At 38.6% G+C, this 22,447-nt stretch overlaps 1 pseudogene; it reads right to left on the bottom strand.

The window, feature by feature from the left end:
• Positions 1–473: 473 nt before the first annotated feature.
• The window catches only part of LOC149182636 (uncharacterized), a 51,079-nt pseudogene continuing 29,105 nt past the window's right edge, over positions 474–22,447 (bottom strand).

Genomic DNA, 22,447 nt, shown 5'->3' with positions numbered 1-22,447 from the left:
CTGCTGTTTAATTTAAAAAACACAGTCTTCCTTTCATAGCTAAATGATTTCCAGTGTGTAGCTTCAGCATCAGCAAGGTCCGAACACTGACCATCCTTCTCATGTAACTGTCCTGTTGTTTCAATACCTGCTTCCTTATGTGCTGAATTGAAATCTGAATCAAACTCATGTTTGGCTCTGCCATCCGAATCTGTTTCCATTTCTGATTCCATGGTAGTAAGAGCATCCATATAATTGTCTACCTCACTAGCTACATCATCATTCTCATCCTTAAATGCATGGACTTCTGGTCTACTTTCACCATTGACTGACAAGTCCTTTTGTTCCACTTGAATAAAATTCTCAGAAATTCTCTCTGCATCCTTATCTGCAGTGACCCTCGGTGAATGAGTTTCTCGAGTAGAGGCTGTGGTAAGATTATCCATCAACTTAACTCCCTTGACATTTCTTTTCCAAAGATGAGTGAAAATAATCCAATGACCACATAACACACATGATCCCGAAACAAGACTTATAAACAGCATTATGTGAATTAAGAAATCACGGATCTGTTGACAGCAACATAGTCCATTGACGTTCTATACATAGCTAAGATCTAAAATAAAGCATCTTTCATTGACATTTCAGACCACATCGAGCAAAAGAGATTCATCTTCAAAATAATAAAATAACCTAAACAGCCTGTGATCAGAATATCTTTCGGAAGGACAAAGATCCACCCGAATGCTTTTCATACAGCTTCAGCATATGTAATGTGTTTATTCTGGAGAGCGTGCCCAAAGATACCGGCACATTTGAAACCTTGAGATGGAAATTCTGCATCTGACGACCCTCTCATTAAAAAATCACTGTGCCCTTTCCCACAGGAATGCTTGGCAGGCATATTGAGCAGAACATCATCCTCTTCCATCCTCATATTGAACATAGGAGCTTCCCAACCAATAGTTTTATCAAGCACTAACATAGAGTTCCTTGAAGCTCAAACATCTACCAACATTCTATTCTCATATGATGAAGACCACAATCTTGAACGATCACTATCGCTATTGTAGCTTCGCTTGGAATGATGTTTCTTGTCATTTTTATTTCTTCCACTTGTATGACTTGATTTCCCTTTGTGCCTGTGCTTGCGATCCTTCTTTTTTGATTGGTGCCACCGATGATTTTTAACAGTGTAACAAACAGAACTGATCTGAGGTTCTTGAACATCAGGTGCCTATTTCACAGAGAGTTTGGGTCTAGGGCCCAAACCAAGCGGTGCTCCCTAAATGTATAAACCCGTGTATTGACACATATCACCTAGAGGTTTCTACGTCTGAATATTTACAATAATTAATGGGGGCCATAAAATAAGGTCTTCTTGTTTAGCTCTTGCTTCAATCAAACACAACGACTGATATGACTTTGCGTTATCAGGTGGCGCATCTTGATTCCACCCCACAAGGACACACACCGCTTTATATTGTCTTGACACCTGAACGAAGCACTAAATTATCCACATTTGCCTTACGTTCACACTTCTGGTCTTCACTCTGCCCCTTTGCTCTCTTTTCGTCTTTTGCTGTGTTAATATTGTCACCAGTGACCATCCTCACTCCAATGCCTGTAGTTCTACAGAGTTCAATCGCTTCTTTGATACCAGGACGCACGGGATCCTTGATGCCAACAATGCATATACATGTATAACCATTTGTAGGAATGGTTTGTCTCTAGAATTTCAAGTTTTACCTCTTCACTAATCATCACCTCACCCCCTGTATTCTGGAATATGCACTTTACAACTATCATACGATTTGTTGTTAGGGTCCCTGTCTTATCATTACAACTACATGTTGCTGATCCCATTGTCTCACATGCTGAAAAATGCCGCACAAGTGCTTTATCATTCATCATCTTCTTCATAGCAAAAGCAAGGCTTAATGTCACCGCCAATGGCAAACCCTCTTCTCCTTATCTAAATCTCTGAACTGCAATGATTGCCGGTAATCACTGACTGCAGTCACAAACACAACTATAAAAACGCTGATAAGAATACTCCAATGAAGATCAAGTTGTTGAATGTGCCACGCAATACATTTATCTTTTCTATATCTCTAGAGCTTATTTCGTTGAACACCTGGCAGAAGACAAATGTATTAAAGATCAGTGTGTTTAAAATTTATTCTGCATCAGAACCATGTAACTCAAGAAGCCGTATTCCTTCCATCCCCAGAAACTGAAGAAGGCGGTCAACAATTGCTGTAGGAGAGGGCCAACAACGCAGAAATGGGGAATGTCTTTGTCACTGTTTCATTTTGAGGATCTAATAACCGCACCAGACAAGATACATGGTCATCAATTTAATGAATTCTTTTCTGTTTGTATCGACAACAAATAGACTAGAGAGTGCCCTTACAGCAAGTGGTTGAGAGAAGCTAGGCTTGCCATCCAACATCTGTGCAAGCAGACCAACGTACCCTGCCTCCCCTAATGCTCTCTTTATTTCATCTGTCTGTGATAGATTACAGATGGCCGAGGCTGCCAACTCTTGAATTGCAGAAGATCCATTTTTGAGGAGAACTATGAGCTGCTTAACAAATCCAGAGGACCTCAAAAGGTTTCTAGAGAATATGGATTGCGAGAGGCTGTGGATTCGAACAAATCCCCAATTTCGTAGCGCAGCCAGTGCAAAATATGAATTATGCGCTACGAAATCACTTAAAGCATGTTGCGCTGCGAAACTGCTGAAAAGGATTTATGTGCTTTACCATCAAACAAATGTAAGACATTTGGCATTGAAATTTTGTCAGTGATAACAGGCCAAAAGTTTCCTTCGCATGGGCAACAGAAAGAGATGGAAACAGAGGAAGAAGAAGGTGGCGTGGACCCAAAAATAACGTCAACACTGCTGAAGCACGAACGCCCAAACGAGTGGACAGGGCTGCGCAAGAAGGTGAAAGCCTTCAAGCTATCGATCAACCTGATCACCCTTACTGAGGGTGATCTGCACGACATAGGTGAAATAGTGCGCAATGTCACCCTAGAGGCCCTCCAGAATTTTGCGGAGGAGAATTAGATTTTGTTGGGGGCCCTCAGAGTGTAAATTCAGGAGTTGCAGGTGTGCACTCCTCAGGCTAGTACCCTTTTGACCAGCCTCGCAGTAGGGATAGCTGTAGCTGAAAAAATTCTACGCGCTCAGATGACCAACACCATAGTGTTGCCAGAGGGGGCATTGGTTACAACAAATGAGGCTGAAAGGCCTATAGTTAGTACACTAAAAGGGATAGGGATCAACATGGCTGCACTCCCGTGGGAGATGCTCTATGTGCTGCAGGATGGGATTACTGCAAAACTGCGGGCTAAGGAGAGCCACGTGTTGCAAGTGCTGAGTGAGCAAAAGATCAACATGGAGCAGTTGAGCTTACAACATGACAAAGTGGTGTCACAGAATAGGCAGATGGTACATGTATTAGAAGAAGACTGTTAGATGGTCCCTGAGCTGGCCAACCCAATAGAAGCACTAGCAGAGGTGTGCATCCACAGACTAGCAGAAGGAGTGCGCGAGGCGCGAGAAGAAATGACCAAGGTTCAACAAGAGCTGAACCTTCAGATAGCAGAGCTGCGGTTGAAGGCGCAACTGTCCATCTCTTCGGAAGTTAGAGAATAGAGTGCCAACGCTATTACATCGGGGATGGAAGAGATTAGCAGTGCAGTAAGGGACTGCACCAGGATGTTGGAAGAATCCTTCGAGGTCCTCACCATTCTATAGGAGGACCCTAACATCCAGTGCTTAGAGACAGAGGCATGTGAGCTCCAGTAGTAGTATGACAACGTCAAAGGGACCGCAGATGATGGCCCTCACTCAGAGGCTTGCATGAATGCAACAAGCCAAAGAGCTGAAAGAGTAGGTGGATGCAGCACGACACAAAGAAATAGTCTTGAAGGCACACATTCAACCTTGCATCGATGAGGCCTTTGTCATTACAACAACAATTGAAGGAAAGCTCACACAAATGTAGGGGACGCAGGATCAGATGCAAGGAAGCAGTTTGACACTCGGTATTAGAACAATGGGTACAGGAGATTCAGTAGGAAACCACTCAGTGCGTTGTCGACCTTGTAGCGGTTTGAGCAGAGTTGGAGGGACTTCACGCGAAGATCTCCGCATTGAATGAGTGACTCAAGGGTGAGTCGCGATGTTTGTGTTGGGGGCCTATTGGGCATGGAATCCCCCCAAGGCATGTTTTGGGGCTTAAAGCCCAAGTTTTGACCAAGTACATTGTAAAGACTCCGCGATTTGTGGGTGCGGAGGGTGAAGTCATAATAGAGTCACAGGGTTGTCCACCCTTGCTTTTGCAATGTAATGTCGGTTTGAAAGATCTACCCATGGCCACAGACCATGGGATTGTATAAATAGAGAAAAGCTCTAAGTATAGAAGAAATTTAATCGAATAGAAGGATGATGAGTCTAAGGGATTGATGAAGCAGTGAGTCAAGTGTAAATCATGTCTTTGGGTCATAGAGTAGGAGAAGGCTCTGCAGATGAGTGCGAAGAGGCCTAGTAGTCCGCAGCTGAGTGTGTAGGACAGGTCGAGTCTATAACCATTGGAAGCATTAATAAAGAGAAGTTTTATCATATTTCTATGTATATTTTCCTGTTTTATATATTATTGGGTATGAATTGCAAGTTTACTGTTTATTTGCTGCGCGAACTCATCTGAATGTGCTGTATAAATAAATATAACATAAGGCATTCATTTACGTGAAGATAACTAACTGGTGTAAGAAGATAAGTAAGATCTCGGGTGTGACTTAGGGACATAGCGCAGAGCACTACTCCAGTAGTGCGAGAGCCCCACAACCCCTGGTTAGGGTTGTGCGAAGATGAATATATCAGGACATGAAGGCTAGGGAAGTGCGTAAAGAAACTTGCACACAGGGACTAACAATTGGACCGAATCAACCCCTCAGACATCTCAAGGGTGCAGAAGCCTGGTTCCAACACACCCCCCCTGCATACTACTTCGGGTGAGACCTCAGTCCGTGCTACATGGATTGTTGCTGAAAGGGCCAGTAGTATAGGGATTTGTTTGGCTATAACTCCGAACCTGGGTCAGGCCCCAACAAGCCAACATCTATGAACTATGGAAATTACTTGTGAATACATATTATAGTTCTTTTATCTTCATCAAGCAATCACACTTCAACAATTCAACTAATAACCATGAAAAGAAAGTAGATATCACAATGTGTGTGAGAGATAAATATGTGAGAGATAAAATGAAAATTTTCAAGTGTATTTTATGCCTAAGATACCCAAGAGACATGTATCTTAAGTCAAATGATATCTCTTCATAAATTAAATTCTAGTCAATCTACACATTTACATTTTTACTCATATTTGTTAAAGTGTTGAAGATCATGTAAATAATGGTGGGAAATAACTCTTGGTAAGTATATTTATTTACATCTTGTTCCTATTTCATATTTTATGCAAATAGTTGCTTAAATTATGGTTGGTAGTAACCAATGGTAAATATGTTATTTACGTGAGTATGAGCTATTTTCAAGGGTTTTAGTTTTAGGTGTTTTTGTTCATTTTATTTCTTCTAATTTAACGTTTAATGTTATTTTGTGTTTTTACATGGTATTATAAATACATCAAGGATTATGAAGACTAGCGATAGCTACATTCTTCAACAAATCCAAACTATAAGGGGATTCCATTTAGGTGTGTATGTTTCCATTATTGTGCAAACCTTATTATAGAATGTAATTACCCAAATATGTAGAAGAATTAGGCTTCAAGGACTTCAAAGAAGCCAAAAACATTAAAAATAAAAAGAATCCATATTACAGGGAAGAAAGTGGGAATTCAATAAAATTTGGATGGTCTTCAAGTATGATTTATGGTAGCAAATAATCTGAACCCAAGCACTAGATAGGTCAAAGAAAATAACCTAGATGTGGTCAATAATAATAAGGATAACAAGGAAATTTCAACTAATACCCATCAATGTCACTTTATGAATACAAGTTCTTCTTAGGATTTTTTTTTGGAAATAAGGAAACGATTTTGAGTCCAAATAATTAAAATCCCCAAGTGATTTTCTATATAATTTACCTTGTATAGAAAATCCTTTCACATTAACCCTCTTACCTATCCTTTACATAATAGAGGGTTTGAGCATTGGAAAATCACTAGAAGGTACTCTTCCAAGCCTTACTATGGACTATACTCTACATGGAAAGGGTACCTAGGACCCTAATCCCATGGAATTGATTAAGTATAATTTAAGACCTAGAAGCAAAGGAATTTTCAATTTCCTAGGAAAGGTGGCAAGGGACTTGGGGATTTTGAAGAGAAAGTACACAAATTGAATCAAAATGGAAGGAAATATTTCATTTCTATGGCCCAAAAATAGGCACCCCCTAAAATCAAGTGTGGAAACAATCATCCTTAATTAGGTATCTTAGAGTACACGTATTAATTGAGGGCTCTAACTGATTTTTCTAAGCTACAAGTGTAGAGATTTGGCCAACCCATCAAGGACACTAGCCATAAATGGAGTGCTTAATATTTTATTGCAAGAGAAGATGAGGAGAGGATCACTCATAAAATCTTTAAATTGTTAAGTAAATAGTACTTCTATTTTATATATGTCATTGGGAGGTTAAGAGGGAGTGTGATTGGATGGAATAAAAGCTCCTTTTACCTCACTAATTCTTCATTACTACATATGTTTTCTATGTTTAATGGGGAGTTTCGACAATAAATATAAAATCGACCATTCCCACACATGCATTACATGGTCAACTATGGGTGATTATTGTCATACTTGTGATGCCCCTTCAAAAATTTGCAATAAATGCATCTACCAAACCACTAGGGACACGTGGTGACTGGTCATGGAGCATCAAGAAATTTATCATGTCATGGGTGCATTTATCTCCTAGGGTCTTAATTATGCACATTACAGGGACTAAATATTCCTATCAGGGCTCATTATTCCTACTAAGGTGCCCAATGTGTGCATTGGGGGTTCAGTTTGCACATGGAAATGCAATTTCCACTGATGCAAGGGAATTACAATTGCAATGGGATGCAATTGTTGTGCAGGTACAACATGAAGAGTATTTATGTAGGTATGCTTGTATACTAAATTTAAATATTATATCTATGTTTGAGGGGGCTTTGAATGTGTATGTGTCATGCAATATCTCCAATAGTTACACATTTACTAGATTTATTGACTATTACAAATATATATATATTATCTATATGTTGGATTATGAAAGATCATGGTATGATGTTTTCATGGTTGGTGTACTTGGGAAACTCAGTGAGTTGCATGTATATTTCTTACATGTAGAAGCATGCAAAAAGTTGAGGTTGAATGTTTGGATCTAAGAAAAAACTTCTTTGTAAATCTACAAGATTGATTTATTTTTTAGGAAATATTACAGGTTATAATGTTGTAGAAATGTTGTACATATCCCTATACCTTTGTTTGTGTAATCGAAATGTTAAAACTCTTTGTTATGCAAAAAGACCAATAATTGTGTTGTAAGAAAAAGAGGGAAAAATGTTTAAATTTTCATCCTTAAAATGCATTCCAACTTAAAGGAGATGCATTCCTAGTGGTGAATTGTGTATGATGAAATTATGGATATAAAGGATATTGATTAATGCAATACTTAAGATGGGATATATGTTCCTTAAGAAAAAATGCACACTCAAAAAGGAAATTATGTGTTTTTTGCATGAAAACAAGGCATGCTATAAAATGCACCCTAGAATAAAAAATGCAAGCGTTGTGTTAGGATTTGGATGAACCTCATGAGATCATAATGATAGCCAAAATTCATTTCATTAAATTAAATATGCACGTTATGCACACTATCCTTATGGAATTTCATTAAAACAAGGAATTGAGGAAAATGCATGCCCAGTTAGGGAAAAAAGCACGCCCTCATTTGAAAATGCAAGCTAAATTCATGGAAAGATTTTTGTACATGTTAAGGAAGAATGTTCACATTTTTATATGGATGAATGCACACCCTTGACATTATGTGCAAACATATAATGGAATAAACACTAATAAATTCTTCCTTAGCCATATGAATGGCCTTTATGGGAAGAAGATTGAGTATGAATGGTAATCCATTATGAGATGACAATGTTGGTATGGCATGGATTATAACAAATGTGAATCCAACTATGAATTTTTTTTGAGACATCCTTAGCTATATGGTAACCTTGTTACAATGCTTGTAAGTTGTAACATGGATTAAGGGTTGTGAAACATCTTTCAATCATTTTCACTAAGGATTAACAAATAAAAAATAAAACAAGACATGGTGTTTTGGAGAATTTTGTATCTACGGATAAATACTAATTCCATAGATAAGTAACCATATCTAGAACAACAGTTTAAATCACTTTAGCCTTTTCCTATAAGAAATAGATAAGACAAAGAAGATGAGAAGACCTACTTGTAGTTCCGCTTTCCTCTTGTCTCCTTTGTATCGATCATGTCACTCCTTCCCATACTTAACATGTTGAGATTGCAACAAGATGATGGAGGTTAGTGAAAAGAGTCGCCTTCACTAAGTGGGCCCGCAAGCTATTTTTTGGCGCAAGTCTATTTTTTAGACTATGTCTATTTTTAGACATATGGATCATGTCTATGGATTGCAGGTTGCTGTTTATGGATGATTGATCAAGTTGGGAAAAAATAGATGGACTTCTATTTTTGATGAAAGTGTGAGTGATCACAGTGTGAGTGATCAAAGTCTATTTTTAGACTGGCTTCAAAAATAGAAAAGTCAAATATTATTATCTCACAATAATATTTGGACTATAAACTTAATCTTATTCTCTTGGAGCACTTCAGTTTGAGCTACAGAGGTGGCACATGCAGCTGTCAGAAGGAAATACGCTTTTCTTATGATTCAGTTGAGTTGTTGCATGCATGACTTCAGTTAGAACTCAATCAGTTGAGTTTGGTGGAGTTGATTGTGGAGTTGATGGAGTTGTGTTCAGTTTAGCTTTGTTAAACTGGTTGTATTTAGTCTAACTGGCAAATAGACTAGAGATGAGTTGGGTGAATTAGTTATTAATTAATTCACAATTTATTAACTCATAATACAATTAATGAATACATCAGTTAACTCAGTTGCATGTCAGTGCATGTTCAGTTCAACAGGGACAGGTGGTAGAGAATCAGATTGCTATCAGTTGTGACTATAGTTGTGCACCAGATCTTGCACAATAAAGGGATTGAGTATGCCAATGAGTTTGCTCACGTATTTGCCCACATTATAGCTTGTGCTCACGTCCAACAAAGTGTGAGTGACTATTTTGCAGGTGAAAAACGAGTTTGGTAAGCCATTCTCATCAGTTCTTGAGCAGGTATTGAGCAGTGGAGGCAGGCAAGCAGTGGAAGAGATTTGGAGATCAGATCTAAGCTGTATTGTGTGTAACAGAGGTGGAGATACTTGTGAGAAGTATTATGCTGTGTAATGTTACATGACTCAATCATTAATATACATATAGTTGGGGTTTTTAACGAGATGCTTTCCCCGGGATACATACTGTGTTAATGTGTGAATGCTCTTGATGTTTTATTGTTATTGATGCTGCTATATTGATGATCAACGTAGAGGAGCTTATGTATTGTGTATGTTTTCTGCAATAGTACATGATCAGGATAATCTCCATTGAATATGTGTTAAATTATTCAAAATTTCTACATGGTATCAGAGCTGTTGATCATCAGATCTACTATTCAGGAAGTGTTTACATTCTATTTCTTCAGGTAGAGTCTGTAATCGGGCCAGGTAGCCTCTGGATTCATCCTTCCTTTGGAAGGTGAGATATCCGGTGTATGCCCATACAGTCAATCTCTGTACGAGAAATATTGTGTTCTCATGAATCTTAGATCCGAGGCGGTTGAGTTGGTTTCTGGTGGAATTCGAATTTGCAGTAGTGTTTTCTTGGTGACAACGCAGCAATGTCTTTCAACGGATTGTGATTGGAGTATGCTCTTGAGGGCAGCTCAAACTATATTGCATGGAAGGACAGGATGGAGGCAATATTGGATGATAACGGGCTGAAGGAGTTCATAGATACGGATATCCCAAAGCCTACTGATGCTGCTGAGGCGGAAGTTTGGCAAAAGAAGACCGCAAAATGTCGAAGGATTCTATTGGAGGGCGTGAAGGATCACATTGTGTCCAGCCTCCATGGAAAGGCTACTCCATATTTGATGTGGAAATCATTAACAGAATTATTCCAAAGCAAGAGCGATCAGAGGAAGCTGGCGCTCAAAGATAAACTCAGAAACATCAAATGCGAGAAGGGTGACAGTATTCCCAAGTATCTCACGAAGTTCACTCAGTGTCGAGATGAGCTGGGAAGTGTGGGGGTTACTGTCGATGATGAGGACTTGGTGAGCTTGGCTCTCCTTGGTCTTCCGAAGAGTTGGCATTCCTATCAGGACTCTGTCAATGGTCGGGAGAAGTTGCCAGGATGGGAAAGACTATGGTCAGATCTTGTGTAGGAGGAGATCAGGCGGAGTACCAGGGACGGATCTTCGTCAAAGGGAGCTGATGAAGAGAATTGTGCTTTGGCTGCCAAAGAAAAGAAAGGGAAGAGCAAGAAAGCTTCTCAGTCTGGTGCAAAGGGCAAGAAGCAGGATATGTCCAAGGTGAAGTGTTTTCACTGTCACCAGCACGGACACTATGCCACAAATTGTCCGCAGAAGAAGAAGAACAAGCAAGCTGTTGGATCTGCAGGGGGAGAGGCCTTAGCTTCTCAGTTTGAGCTTGATTTTTCATTGATCGCATGCTTGGTTTCAAGTGTGATGGGATCAGTGTGGTTCTTGGACAGTGGTGCGTCTTTTCACATGATGGGAGATAAAGATTTGTTCTCTGATCTGGAGGACAAGGATCTTGGAGTGCACATCAAGATGGGCAATGATGGTAGATACAGTGCGACCGGTATCGGTACCATTTCCTTTGAGAGGGAGTCTGGTAAACCCTTTGTATTGAAGGAAGTCATGCATGTTCCAGGATTGAAGAAGAATCTTATCTCAGTGGCGATGTTAGAAGACAAGGGGTATGATGTTGTTTTCAGCGAGGGAAAGGCCTTCCTGCGCAGCAAGACAACTGGTGAGACCCGGAAGATAGGGGTTCGAGTGAGGAACCTTTATCAGTTGCATGTAGATGGATGCACAGCAATGGCAGGCAAGGCAGAAGGATTGGTGAGCTGGGATGATGGCGAGTTGTGGCACAGGAGATTGGGTCACCTTCACCATGGAGCCTTGAAGATACTGCAGCAGATCACTACAGGGCTTCCTAAAGGCACACTTGCGCAGTCAGATCAATGCAAAGGGTGTACTTTGGGGAAGTTTGTGAAAGCCACCTTTCACGAGAAGGATAGTCATGCCACGACGATCCTTGAGAGAATTCACACAGATGTGTGTGGACCTTTCTCAGTTGCTTCGACAACAAAACACAGGTATTATGTGATTTTTGTTGATGATTTCTCTTGTAAGTGCTGGATCTTCTTCATTCAGAAGAAGAGCGAGACATATTCAAAGTTCTGTGAATTCAAAGCACTGGTCGAGAAGGAGTCGGGAAAGAAGGTGAAGGCTCTTAGGAGCGATAATGGTGGTGAATACATCTCGGACGAGTTCAAGGATTTCTGCAAGGCAGAAGGGATTCGTAGAGAGCTCATAGCTCCCCATAACCCATAGCAGAACGGGGTAGCTGAGCGGAAGAACAAAACGATTGTGGGTGCTGCACGGGCAATGTTGCATGATCAGGGCCTACCCCTTCACTTGTGGGCGGAAGCATGCAATACAACAGTTTATGTGTAGAACTGTTGTCCTCATAGGATACTTGGCATGAGTACACCCGAGGAGGCTTATTCTGGTAAGAAGCCTGATCTTTCTCATTTGAGGATTTTTGGTGCTAACGTTTACATGCACGTGACGAAGGATGCCAGGAAGAAGTTGGAGCCGACCGCAGAGGTTGGGATATTTGTGGGGTACACTGATACGCCCCACAACTATCGTGTGTATTTGCCAGACAGTGGTAAAACTGTTGTGCGACGGGATATAAAATTTCAGGAGGAGAAAGCCATGAAGTGTTCGCTTGAGAGAGAGCTACACTTGCATGCAGATGAGGAGCTATTAGTTCCTAAGGATGAGCTTCAGGACATGGATCAGCCACAGGACGAGGTTCATGGAGTGGAAGAGACCACTCATGCAGCGCCAACCATCAGAGGGCGAAAGCGCTTGACAGAAGCTGAGTGACTGGCTCAAGATGCAGAGAAAGTTGTAGGACCACCTACAGCCCAACGCAGGCAGAGACAGTCACCTGATCGGTACACTGGATACATGGCTCTTATGAGCAAGTGTGTTGTGACTGAGCCATCCTCTTTCGAGGAAGCTGTGGAGGATCCCGCATGGATAGACACCATGGTGGAAGAGTATGATTCTATTGTCAGAAACAGTGCATGGGAGATTGTTCCTAGACCGGAAGGGAAATCAGTGGTGGGTTCGAGATGGATCTACAAAGTTAAGAAGGTAGCTGATGGGAGTGTGGAGAAGTACAAGGCAAGATTTGTTGCCCGAGGCTTTTCACAGATTGAGGGGATCGATTATGAGGAGACCTTTGCACCTGTCGCAAGGTATTCTTCCATACAGACGATTCTTGCTCTCTCAGCGCAGATGGGATGGCACATTCATCAGATGGATGTGAAGACTGCATTCCTCAATGGAGTCATTGAGGAGGAGGTGTACATTGAGCAACCCGAAGGCTTTGAAGTCTTCAGCATCGAGTCACATGTGTGCAGGCTCAAGAGAGAGTTGTATGGGTTGAAGCAAGCACCACGTGCTTGGTACACACGGATAGACAGCTATTTCACAGGACTTGGATTCTCCAAGAGCGAGGCAGATCCAAACCTATACCAGATTGTGGTGGAGGGTAAGTTTCTTATCATTGTACTGTATGTTGATGATTTGATTCTAACGGGTGATGAGCTATTGATACTGTCATGCAAGAAGGATCTTGCTACAGAGTTTGAGATGAAGGATTTGGGCCTCCTTCACTATTTCCTGGGATTGGAAATATGGCAGCGCAGTGGTGGACTGTTTGTTTCTCAGGGCAAGTATGCTCGGGACATACTGGAGAAGTTCAACGTGCATGGCTGCAAGCCTGTTGATACTCCTCTTCCTGGAGGTTGGAGGAAGGAGGATGCCACTTCGGGAGAAGAAGTGGATGCCACTGTTTATCGACAGTTGGTGGGATCGCTAATGTATTTGGTCAATACACGACTTGATATATGCTATGTAGTTAACCAGCTTTCACAAGCTATGGTTAAGCCTACCAAGCTCTTTTGGAAGGCGGGCAAGCATGTATTGCGCTACTTGAGAGGCACATTGGGATATGGTTTGTGGTACAGACAGGAGGATGAGGTGAAGCTATGTGGCTTCACGGATGCAGATTGGGCAGGGAGCCCAATAGACAGAAAGAGCACATCAGGAGGGGTCTTCAGTATTGGATCGACAACAGTTTCTTGGTACAGTAGGAAACAGAGATCCGTGGCACTCAGTTCAGCGGAGGCCGAGTATATGGCAGCAAGTTTGGCTGCATGCGAGGCTATATGGATGAGGAAGATCCTAGTTGGTTTGTTCGGTTCTCATTTGGATCCTACTGTGATTTACTGTGATAACCAGAGTTGCATTAAACTCTCGACTAATCCTGTATTTCATGATAGATCTAAACATATTGACATCAGGTACCATCATACCAGAGATTGGGTGCAGCGGAGGATCATGTTACTTTCGTACATTCCAACGGAGGATCAGGATGCGGATATTCTGACGAAGGCTCTCACCAGGAGCAAATTCGAGTACCACTGAGGCAGGATAGGGGTTGCTGATAATCCATATCTTGTCGAGAGGGAGTGTTGAGATTGCAACAAGATGATGGAGGTTAGTGAAAAGAGTCGCCTTCACTAAGTGGGCCCGCAGGCTATTTTTTGGCGCAAGTCTATTTTTTAGACTATGTCTATTTTTAGACATATGGATCATGTCTATGGATTGCAGGTTGCTGTTTATGGATGATTGATCAAGTTGGGAAAAAATAGATGGACTTCTATTTTTGATGAAAGTGTGAGTGATCACAGTGTGAGTGATCAAAGTCTATTTTTAGACTGGCTGTCAAAAATAGAAAAGTCAAATATTATTGTCTCACAATAATATTTGGACTATAAACTTAATCTTATTCTCTTGGAGCACTTCAGTTTGAGCTACAGAGGTGGCACATGCAGCTGTCAGAAGGAAATACGCTTTTCTTATGAGTCAGTTGAGTTGTTGCATGCATGAATTCAGTTAGAACTCAATCAGTTGAGTTTGGTGGAGTTGATGGAGTTGTGTTCAATTTAGCTTTGTTAAACTGGTTGTATTTAGTCTAACTGGCAAATAGACTAGAGATGAGTTGGGTGAATTAGTTATTAATTAATTCACAAGTTATTAACTCATAATACAACTAATGAATACATCAGTTAACTCAGTTGCATGTCAGTGCATGTTCAGTTCAACAGGGACAGGTGGTAGAGAATCAGATTGCTATCAGTTGTGACTATAGTTGTGCACCAGATCTTGCACAATAAAGGGATTGAGTATGCCAATGAGTTTGCTCACGTATTTTCCCACATTATAGCTTGTGCTCACGTCCAACAAAGTGTGAGTGACTATTTTTCAGGTGAAAAACGAGTTTGGTAAGCCATTCTCATCAGTTCTTGAGCAAGTATCGAGCAGTGGAGGCAGGCAAGCAGTGGAAGAGATTTGGAGATCAGATCTGAGCTGTATTGTGTGTAACAGAGGTGGAGATACTTGTGAGAAGTATTATGCTGTGTAATGTTACATGACTCAATCATTAATATATAGATAGTTTGGGTTTTTAGCGAGATGCTTTCCCCGGGATACATACTGTGTTAATGTGTGAATGCTCTTGATGTTTTATTGTTATTGATGCTGCTATATTGATGATCAACGTAGAGGAGCTTATGTATTGTGTATGTTTTCTGCAATAGTACATGATCAGGATAATCTCCATTGAATATGTGTTAAATTATTCAAAATTTCTACATAACACACTTGAGAAGTACCTGTAAACATCAACAAAAGACAAAGAACTGATCAAAGAAAAAGATCTATCGAATACAAGTAAATGGAATTAGATACATTCACATATATAAGCATCATATAACAGGATAAGCATATGGGAAAAAGGTTCAAATACTTTATTGAATAGAAGAAGGAATTACAACCATCAAGTCTGATTCGAAGTCACTCCTCCAGCTTGGATCCCATCCACATCACATCAAAATCATGACAAACTTGTAGCATAACAATACTTGTCTCAAAGTCAATTCTCATAGCAACATTATCTCCTTACAATTCAACATAGTCCAGCCCTTTGGTCAGTTAGATGAATGTTCAATTTATAGGAAGATGAAGGAGGTTATGTCATAAATAGGGGTATTGAATGGCCTTCCATACTTAGAATTAGTTCCATGGAGAAAGGGATGAGAGGATAGGATGCATCTTAACTCATTCCTCATCCATTTTCGAGCTCATAGGAGTTGATAAGTGAGGGAAACTTCTAGATGACTCCAAGAGATAAGAATATTCCCCAAACCCTATGTGAATTTCACTCAGTCTTGCCTAACGCAGGTGAAAGAGGGCCTAAGTCTCTGCAGAGTACCCTAGCATGGACTCAACTACTTTGTAGTGCACCCTTACATGGGCCTACCTGCACTGGCCCTTTAGAGGTCATTTCAGGATGTCCTCAAGTCATGAAACTGTCTGGGAAGGAGGCATTCAAAAGGGTGACTGGTTTAGGGCATGTAGCAACTGAAATTAGGGTTTGATGATCCCTAAAACACTGATCTAGATGATGGGAGTGATGTTCCCAAATGGATCTATAACACATGGTCACATTACCTTGAATTGTGTTTTCAAGCAATTTATTTTCCAAATATTCCATAAGCTTAACATATTAGGTAAACTACATAGGATTTTTTATGTAACTATACACACTAACACATTAACAAATGGATTTGAATTGTGAGAAGTATAAACATATATGAGTTTGTATTGTGTTGTAATTATTTCACTCCTTCCTTTTAAAATAAATTTATTTAAACAAATTAATGATAAAGGAGGAGAATTATACAATAACACTTCATAAGAAAACATCAAAGAAAACTAAATGTAATCATTAAAACTCTTAAAAAATCCATGAGGGGATTAATATAAGACTACCAATGCTTATGTCCACAATCAAGATTTATATGATAATGTGTGATTGTAATTTGAACATATTGAATCTAACGACCCATATATTTGATCCAATGGGTCATAATCATGATGACAACTTTAATAGTGTGATTGATAAAATAGAAAAAGGGTCTAATACAATGGTTTTGGCCCATACCATGGTTTTCCACATGTCAAATTTTGATTAATAGTGGGTCAAAATATTACATTTCAATACCACTAAATATTTGACCTTATGCTTCTTTTTCTTACACATAAAATCATATTTCCCATTCCCCCACATCATTTCATTAATTTTTCCAAAAACCAACGTAAAATTTCCAAGATCTTAACACTCTAGCTTACCTATCAAATACAAATAGATGGTTGTACATAGTCTCCCTTTAGTCAAAGAGCAGGTTTCCAATTGAACTTTCCAAACATTATAAGCTTTTTAATCTTCTGATAAGAGTTTTGTTTGAAAAATTTTAGAAGAGAAAATGGTTCATTGAATTTAGTTTTAATAGTCTCTAAAATAGTAATAAAAAATAAAAATACCCTTGAAAAAGGAAGACAACAAGTCAAAAGCCCGATAATGTAGAAAATCTTAATGCTAAATCCTTGACTAATAAAAATTGTGATATATTTGAAATGAGCTGATCAATGGGTTCATCTAAAGAAATGAGAAATTGTTAGGTCCCTATAATAATAGTGTAGTCCCCTTATTGTTATTTTTAAAGTAGCCCCCATATTGTTATTGTTGCGCCCTTACATTATTATTGTTATTTTTAAAGTAGCCCCCATATTGTTATTGTTGTGCCCTTACATTATTATTGTTATGTAGGCTTTCATTATATTGCGACCCCTTAGACTCCTATATATTGAAAGGAGGCCTTGTCATTTAAATCATCGAATAATTATTCATTTATGTAACGTAAAGGAGGTTTCCACCTTGAAGAGGCTATTTTTAAGTCATTGATCTAGCTTTTCTTCTATTTTGTGAACTGGTTACATAACATTTGGTATTAGAGCTTTGGATTCTAGGGTTTTGCTTCTTCAAACATGCCATCTTGGATTTTTCGCTACAACTCTTTTCTTACAAGGTTTCAGAAGCTAAAATTGCAACTATGTGGACCTAAAATATTGATGAACTTCGTGTGCGAATTTCAAATCCTGTTTCACAATATTTTCGGAGATATGATTTGAGTATGTTTATGTTTTTGCAGGCTCCATAATTCAATCTCAAACAAGTGACCTAGGGAAAATCATCATAAATATCACTTCGAGCATCAGATTTGAATTTCATAAAATGTGGATGAAATTTCACAGACTTTAGTTTTTCTTGTATCATTTTCAGGGCCGAAGTTTGAAATAGTGACACATGACACTTCGTAAAAGTTCGCTCTACTGAAACAGTTGATAATCAGGTCATCGTGGGAGATTGTCATAACTTTATCTTGAAGAATCCAATTTTGGTTTGACTTGTGGAGTTGGAAATAATACCCATAGGGCTACCACAGGACAAAATTTCAGAACTTGGATAGCCGAAATTACAGAGTTACACTTGTTTCAAGATCGAGCTCCTAAAAGCAAGAAAAAGGTGTGTATTTTTTTTAAAAATTACATAAATTTTGTTTGAAAAATAAGTTTGAAGTGATTCAAAGGGTATATTGAAGCATAAATATTAGTATTGGGTTATAAAATTTATCCAAAACAAAATAATTCTACACCCATTAGTCCCTCAGAAAGCTCTAATATGACGCGGGAAGAGGAAGAATTGCAACATGATATATCAAAATTACGGGACCAAGTGCAAAATTTTTTTCTCTCACAAAGAACAACCAAAGATGAAATTAAAGGGGAGATGGATGGTTTAAAGGAATAATTAAAAGGCAACATGAATGGTTTAAAATCAAATATGGAAGGGTTGACAAAGTTTTTGCAAGAAAGGCTTCCCAGTGGTGACAAGGTAATCCATGAAAATCATGAAGAGGACTAAATGAATATGAATTATGATTTTAGAGACTCCAATGTTGGGTTCAAGACCCACCACATTCCAAAGATTGATATGAGGAAGTTTGATGGAAAGGATCTGGTAACATGGATACTACATATGGATCAATATTTTGATCTCCATGATGTGAAACACACACAAAAGGTACATAGTACATCTTTATATTTAGAACAAAATCAGTTTGTATGGTATCGATGGCTTTGTTCTCTTAAACCACTTGTCACTTGGTCAATTTTTACATAGGAAATGATAGCACATTATGAGGATACAAAGATCAACACCTTGTTTATCCAATTGATAAATCTCAAACAAAAGGGTTCAATGGCGGAGCACATTGAGGAATTCCAAAAATTGAATATCAGGGTAACTGATATTCCAGAGGAGCATAGGATTGATGTATTCATAGAGACTTTAAATGATAAAATCCAACATGAGGTTTGCCTTTGGGAACCTGATTCATTGGAGAAGGCATTCAAGGTGGCAAGAAATGTTGAAAGAAAAATTATGGCAACAAGGAAGTCTACCACTCACTACTATAAATATGGAAGTGTTGTTGCTCCTAGCGATCCCAAACCTACAAGGTTGACACCACAATAATTGGAATAAAAAAGAGAATGTTATAGTTGTGATAGAAAATACACTAAAGGTCATAAGTGTGTTGAGAAGAAATTATTTTACATATATTTTGAAGAGGAGTAAGAAAAGGAACATGAAACATCAAAAGAGGAGGATATACACCAGGAACCAACCCCAGAGAAAGAAGAAATGAATCCAACCATATCTTGTAATGCATTGGTAGGAATTAACACTCCTCAAAATCTCAAGGTAGAAGGATATATCAAGAAGAAAAATGTAATAGTGTTGATTTATTTGGGTAGTACCCATAATTTTATTCATTGTAAGATGGCTAAGGAATTGAATTTCTTCCTATATCCAACACCAGAGTGTCAAGTGATGGTTGCAAATGGAGGAAATATAAATTGCTTTGGGAAGTGACATAATATCAAGCTAAACCTAGGGGAATATGTATTGAATAGTATAATGCTTTCCATTCCAATGGGTGTTGCTGATGTTGTCCTACGAGTCCAATAGTTACAATCTTTGAGGACAATAGCTTTTAATTTTCAAGAACTTTTCTTGAAATTTTTTGGGGAAGGAGAGGAAGTTGAATTAAGGGGTATCGCAGGGAAACTAGGAAATATAATTACCTCTAATGGAATTAAAAAACTTCTAAATAAATAATAATGGGGCATAATTGCACAATTCTTCTCACTAGAGATTCAAACATTGAAATCATCTATTTCTAAAGATCTCCAAAATGTTGTGGACAATCATTCCAAGGTATTTGAGACTCCTAAAGGCCTCCCACCTATTCGTGATCATGATCATTCTATTCATTTGATTTGAGGAAGTGTTCCTCCAGAAATCAGGCCTTGTAGATATCCCTATGCCCAAAAGAGTGAAATTGAGCGTATGGTTGTAGAAATGCTAGAGGTCGGTATAATTCATCCTAGTCAAAGTTCTTTGTTTGCTCCAGTAGTATTGGTGCACAAGAAGGATGGATCATGGCGTATGTGTCCAGATTATAGGGAGCTCAACAATCTCACTATTAAAGATAAATTTCCCATTGCTTACATTGATGAATTTTTGTATGAATTACATCGAGAAATTTACTTCACGAAGCTTGATATCCATTCAAGATATCTTCAAATTAGAATGAAGACTGAATACATTTGAAAAACAACATTCAGAACTCATGAGGGTCATTATGAATTTTTGGTCATGCCTTTTAGCCTTACTAATGCACCTTCCACATTTCAAGATTTGATGAATTACATTTTCAAACCCTTCCTTAGAATATTTGCATTGTTATTTTTTGATGATATACTAATCTATAGCAAGTCTTGGAAGGATCATGTTCAACATGTTGACAGGGTGTTCAAACTATTGGAGGAAAAATAATTATATGCAAAAACCTCCAAATGTTTCTTTGGAGTATAAGAGGTGGAATATTTGGTATTGTATCTCATGAGGGTGTTAAGGTAGACCCTAACAAAATTAAAGCCATTAAGGAATGGAAAATCCCCACAACAATAAAGCATCTTCAAGGATTTATCGGGTTGACAGGATATTATTGCAAGTTTGTTGAGAATTATGGGAGAATAGTAGCACCTCTAAGCAACTAATGCATTTGAACTTCTTAAAGAGGTAATGCACTAATCACTGATCTTAGCTATGCCAGACTTAAAAAAAACCTTTATTGTAGAATTTGATGCCTCGAGAAGTGGAATTGGTGTTGTTTTAATGCAAGAAGGAAGGCCCATTGCTATTGAAAGTCATCCAATCAAAGGAAATTATTTACACAAAGCTTTTTATGAGAAGGAAATTTTGGCAATACTACATGCACTAAAGCAATAGCAACCTTACCTAATCGAAAGACATTTCAAGGTAAAAACATATCATGATAGTCTTAAATACATTTTGGAACAAATATTATCATCAAAAGAGCAACAAAAAATGGTCACAAAGATGTTGGGTTATGACTTTGAAATCATCTACAAAAACGAGAAGCAAAATGTTGTTGCATATGCACTTTTAAGAAAGGATGAGGATGTGGAAGAATTGATTTGTGCAATGTCTATTATCCAACCTGATTGGATAACCGAAGCAAGGGATGAATCGAAGAATGATGAAGAGGTGTGGACACTCATTCAAAGTTTGCAGCAAGACCCTAGTACATCTGATACATTTAGTTGGAAAATGATTCATTATGATATAAAGGTCGCTTATATATTTGTAATAATTCCCAACTCAAACAAAAGATTCTTTTAGAATTTCACACCTCCCCCATAGGAGGGCACTCAATATTTTTGAAAACTTATCACATGATCAAGAAGGAATTTTTTGGGAGGGCCTTAAATAGGATATTCAGAATTTTTTGGCAGAATGTTTGGTTTTCCAACAAAATAAAGTTGAGACAATTAAGATCCTGGTTCTGTTACAACCTTGGCCATTCTAAGTTAGCATTGGAAGGAAGTATCAATGGATTTTATCACAGGTTTACCCAATTCTGAAGGAAAGAGCATCATCATGGTGGTAGTTGATAGACTTACCAAGTATGCACACTTTTGTGCATTACTTATCCTTTTAAATCTAGTGCAGTTTCTATTGAATTTATGGAAACAAGTCAAAAGTTACATGGAAACCCATAGATTATTGTAAGTGACAAGTATTCCATTTTCACTGGAAATTTTTGGACGGAATTATTTTCTTGTCTTGGTACTCAATTAGCTCATAGGTCATCTTATCATCCTCAATCTGTCGGGAAAACTAAGATAGTGAAGAAATGTTTTGAAGGATATCTTTGTTGCTTTATATCTAATGAACAAACACAATGGGTCAAGTGGTTACCTCTGGCTGAATGGTGATATAACAGTTCCTTCCATATTGTAGAAAAAATGACCCCATTTATGGCACTTTATGGATATCACCCATCGTCCATCATATCATCTTTAAGAGAAAATTCTAAGGTTTAAGCAGTGGAAGATTAGATCAAGAACAAATAACAAGTTCTCAAAATCTTAAAGGATAACCTCACTATGGCACAGAATTGAATGAAACAACAAAAAGATAAACATCACAGTGAAATAAGTTTTGACATAGGTGACTGTATTTTTACAACTACAACCATAAAAAAAATGTCCCTCAAGAAAGCTAAGAAGGATAATAAATTATCACCCAAGTAATATGGTCCTTACAAGGTGTTGCAAAATATTGGTACTATGGAATACAAATTGGAGCTGCCTACATCTTCTCGTGTACACCCAGTTTTCCATGTTTACAAGGTGTTGCAAAATATTGGTACTATGGAATACAAATTGGAGCTGCCTACATCTTCTCATGTACACCCAGTTTTCCATGTCTCATGCTTAAGGAAGGTTATTGGTGACAAGCTTCCAGTTCAAACAATATTGCTAGAACTTGACAAAGAAGGAAAAACCATATTGAAGCCTAAAGCGGTCATGGAAATAAGAACTCGAAAACTATGAAGTCAATCATTTTCAAAGTATCTCATTAAGTTGAAGAACTTACACCTTGAAGAATCCACATGAGACGA

The sequence above is a fragment of the Pinus tabuliformis genome, chromosome 3_2 (genome assembly GCF_031772625.1).
Source record: "Pinus tabuliformis cultivar Carrire ecotype Pingquan chromosome 3_2, CPIR1, whole genome shotgun sequence".
Classification (NCBI taxonomy): Eukaryota; Viridiplantae; Streptophyta; class Pinopsida; order Pinales; family Pinaceae; genus Pinus; species Pinus tabuliformis.
Note: the sequence above shows the minus strand (reverse complement) of the source record. Positions and strands in the feature narration are given on the sequence as shown.